We start from the raw sequence: 5,091 nt of genomic DNA, 5'->3' as shown, positions 1-5,091 counted from the left end.
CCTAGGTTTACAAAGAAAGATAGAAGCTAGCCATTTCCAGGGAAATTTGTCTTAAGTGACTACTTTTCCTCTTAACTTCAAAATTAAAAAAAAAAAAAAAGTACCACTTAATTCTTTAGCCCCATTTGATTCTACCATGTTAGTGGAGCCAGACTAGTTGACTTGCAATTTTGAGAGACTTCCTTGTGTTGCTGCAGCTGTTGTTATTTATATGTATTGCTTTAAGTCTATAAAGGATCTTCCTGAGAAATTTATATCAGTTCTTAAAAGACTATCAACTTTTTTTCCTCAGTACAATCAAAGAACACTTGACTTTTTATCCCTTCTAGCCACATTTATCATTGTCTTAGACTTGGAACGTGTCCAAGACTGATTCTTGCTTAATTAAATTGCTGGGATTTTACACTAAATTTTATTAATGCATCTGTATATAAAGATACTATTGGACTACATCCCAGAATTAATTTGGGTCAGAAACATGAAACATAGAGAGAGAAAAAAAGTTTGAGAACCATATTAAGACTATTGCCAGTCAAGAACAAAATATTGACCCAACCATTTTGTTTCAGTGAAGATTAATTCATCATGTATTTCTCCTCTTGCTATAGAAAAATTTTCCTTCTTTTTATTGAGAGCTCAATTTATACTGCCTCAATGTTTGATCAAATATATATAAAAAATTTATCACCAAATCAGGTATAATAACTAATTTTATCCCATTATTAGCTTTCTTTTAATGTAGAATACCTATATTTTACACAAACTATGCTATGGGTAAAAACACAGCAGTTACTAAAACAGGAGAAAATAGCATGTAAATTTTTCTTCCTGCATGGATCTTAAATTCTTAAAATGGAGTAGGACAATATCAAAGAAGGCAATGGCACCCCACTCCAGTACTCTTGCATGGACAGAGGAGCCTGGTGGGCTGAAGTCCATGGGGTCGCTAAGAGTCAGATACGACTGAATGACTTCACTTTCACTTTTCACTTTCCTGCATTGGAGAAGGAAATGGCAACCCACTCCAGTGTTCTTGCCTGGAGAACCCCAGGGACAGGGGAGCCTAGTGGGCTGCCCTCTATGAGGTCGCACAGAGTCAGACATGACTGAAGCAACTTAGCAGCAGCAGCAGCAGGACAATATAAGAGACACTTTAATAAAGAAGTTGTAGTCTTATTTAGTGCATATAACAAGAAATAGAGTACTGTAACAGAAACAAGAGGGAGGATTCTACTGTGGGTAATGTAATCAGCAAAGACCTTTCCTAAAAGGTGATGTTGAAGCTGAGATTGAAAGGATAGCAATTGGCTGCCATTAGAAGCTCGTTAAAGACAGCAAAATTAAGTAAAATTATCTAACTTCAGAGATGACCTGGTCTATAAGTAGAAAAATGTAAAAATTTAACAAGAATTTTTATTTCAGTGCTATGTTACAAAAGAAGGGATTTCCCCTGTGGTTCAATGGGTAAAGATTATGTCTGCAACACAAGAGACATAGGAGACATGGGTTCACTCCCTGGGTCAGGAAGATCCCCTGGAGAAGGAAATGAACCCTCTCCAATATTTCTTGCCTGAAAAATCCCCTCGACAGAGGAGCCTGGTGGGCTACCGTCCAAAGGGTCAAAAATAATTGGACAGGACTGAGCAACTAAGCACATGTTACAAAGTAGTGGTGAGAATGTTGCACTCATGTCTTGATCCAGATTTTAAAGTAAAGGTTTTTAGTCTCTTAATGTTAATTGTAATCTGAGCTGTGGATATGTCATACACCACTTTTATTACATTCAAGTACATTCCTACCATTTTTGAGAGTTTCTTTTTACTATGAAAATATATTGATTTTCTGTGCAATCAATGAGCAACACAAAAAGGAAATTAAGAATAAAATTCTCCTTGAAATAGCGTGAAAAAGAATAACATATTGAGTAAACTTAGGCAAGGAAGCAAAAAGAATCATACACTGAAAACTATAAAACACTGCTGAAAGATATTCAAGAAAAATGCATAAATGGCAAGACATTCATGAGCTGGAATATTTAATATTATTAAGATGTCAATAATACCTAAAACAGGTTTTCCCAGGTGGTGCTAGTGGTAAAGAAATCACCTGCCAATGTAGTAGGCATAAAGGATGTGGTTTGATCCCTGGGTCTGGAAGATTCCCTGGAAGAGGGCATGGCAGCCCACTCCAGGATTCTTGCTTGGAGAATCCCATGGAGAGAGGAGCCTGGTGGGCTAGAGGGGTTGCAGAGAGTCAGACACATCTAAAATGACTTAGTACACATGCACATTACTTAAAATAATCTGCATATTCAGTTCAATCTGTATCAAAATGTGAAAAAAAAAAAAAACGTTTTTTGCAAAAGTAGAAAATTCCAACTAAAATTTTATATTGAATTTCAAGTTATTCCAAATACATAAAACTCATACTTCCTCTTTCTAAAACACAATTTAAAGCTATGGTAATCAAAAGAATGTGCTTATGGAGTATAAAGGCATGGGCAGGCTACAGTCCAACGGTTTCAGAGTCAGACACAATTGAGAGACTGTGCTCACACACATACACATTGGCATATAGACAACCATAAGGAGATACAGGGTGGCGTGGCCAAAATAATACTGTAGAAGGACTGTGAGCTCATGTCTACACATGGGAACACCAAAATTACAACTATTTACAGACAGGCTATTGATGAGAATGACCTGAAGATTAATAGAAAAGATCCTCTATTACTAAAAATATAAGGAAGTAACCACAACAAACAGGGAGGAATAGTGGATACAGGGTATAGTCTAGTCCCATACTATGGGTAGACAACAATCAAACAAGAGGATCATCCAGTTATAGAGGTTCTACCAAAGGAGCAATGGGATGTGAGCTTCACATCAAGCTACTGAGACTAAGGGTTCTGTACTAAGAATATGAGCTCCCCAAATAATTGGCTTTTTTTTTTTTAATTTTCTGTTAGCAATTTATTCTATATAAAATAGAAAACTGGAATTATTTATTATAGAGGTCAGCATTTTCTTTTTCTTTTTTTTTTTTGTTTCTACATGTCTTTTATTTATTTATTTTAATTTTATTTTATTTTTAAACTTTACAATATTGTATTGGTTTTGCCAACATCGAAATGAATCCGCCACAGGTATACATGTGTTCCCCATCCTGAACCCTCCTCCCTCCTCCCTCCCCATACCATCCCTCTGGATTGGCTTTTATTTTATTTATTTATTTATTTTTTAATTTCAAATTTTACTTTTATCTTTTTTGTTTTTAAACTTTATATAATTGTATTAGTTTTGCCAAATATCAAAATGAATCCATCACAGGTATACATGTGCTCCCCATCCTGAACCCTCCTCCCTCCTCCCTCCCCATACCATCCCTCTGGGTCGTCCCAGTGCACTAGCCCCAAGCATCCAGTATCGTGCATTGAAGCTGGACTGGCATCTCGTTTCATACATGATATTTTACATGTTTCAATGCCATTCTCCCAAATCTTCCCACCCTCTCCCTCTCCCACAGAGTCCATAAGATTGTTCTATACATCAGTGTCTCTTTTGCTGTCTCGTACCCAGGGTTATTGTTATCATCTTTCTAAATTCCATATATATGCATTAGTATACTGTATTGGTGTTTTCCTTCTGGCTTACTTCACTCTGTATAATAGGCTCCAGTTTCATCCACCTCATTAGAACTGATTCAAATGCATTCTTTTTAATGGCTGAGTAATACTCCATTGTGTATATGTACCACAGCTTTCTTATCCATTCATCTGCTGATGGACATCTAGGTTGCTTCCATGTCCTGGCTATTATAAACAGTGCTGCGATGAACACTGGGGTACACGTGTCTCTTTCCCTTCTGGTTTCCTCAGTGTGTATGCCCAGCAGTGGGATTACTGGATCATAAGGCAGTTCTATTTCCAGTTTTTTAAGGAATCTCCACACTGTTCTCCATAGTGGCTCTACTAGTTTGCATTCCCACCAACAGTGTAAGAGGGTTCCCTTTTCTCCACACCCTCTCCAACATTTATTATTTGTAGACTTTTGGATCTCAGCCATTCTGACTGGTGTGAAATGGTACCTCATAGTGGTCTTGATTTGCATTTCTCTGATAATGAGTGATGTTGAGCATATTTTCATGTGTTTGTTAGCCATCTGTATGTCTTCTTTGGAGAAATGTCTATTTAGTTCTTTGGCCCATTTTTTGATTGGGTCATTTTTTTTTCTGGAGTTGAGCTGGAGGAGTTGCTTGTATATTTTTGAGATTAGTTGTTTGTCAGTTGCTTCATTTGCTATTATTTTCTCCCATTCTGAAGGCTGTCTTTTCACCTTGCTGATAGTTTTCTTTGATGTGCAGAAGCTTTTAAGGTTAATTAGGTCCCATTTGTTTATTTTTGCTTTTATTTCCGATATTCTGGGAGGTGGGTCATAGAGGATCCTGCTGTGATGTATGTCAGAGAGTGTTTTGCCTATGTTCTCCTCTGGGAGTTTTATAGTTTCTAGTCTTATGTTTAGATCTTTAATCCATTTTGAGTTTAGGATTCTTCAATATCCGCAAATCAATCAATGTAATACACCACATTAACAAATTGAAAAATAAAAACCATATGATTATCTCAATAGATGAGGAGAAAGCCTTTGACAAAATTCAACACCCATTTATGATAAAAACTCTCCAGAAAGCAGGAATAGAAGGAACATACCTCAACATAATAAAATCTATATATGACAAACCCACAGCAAACATTATCCTCAATGGTGAAAAACTGAAAGCATTTCCTATAAAGTCAGGAACAAGACAAGGGTGCCCACTTTCACCATTACTATTCAACATAGTTTTGGAAGTTTTGGCCACAGCAATCAGAGCAGAAAAAGAAATAAAAGGAATCCAAATTGGAAAAGAAGAAGTAAAACTCTCACTATTTGCAGATGACATGATCCTCTACATAGAAAACCCTAAAGACTCCACCAGAAAATTACTAGAACTAATCAATGACTATAGTAAAGTTGCAGGATATAAAATCAACACACAGAAATCCCTTGCATTCCTATACACTAATAATGAGAAAACAGAAAGAGAAATTAA

The sequence above is a fragment of the Bison bison genome, unplaced genomic scaffold (assembly GCF_000754665.1).
Source record: "Bison bison bison isolate TAMUID 2011002044 unplaced genomic scaffold, Bison_UMD1.0 scf7180017864277, whole genome shotgun sequence".
NCBI lineage: Eukaryota > Metazoa > Chordata > Mammalia > Artiodactyla > Bovidae > Bison > Bison bison.
This window is presented reverse-complemented; position numbering follows the sequence as displayed.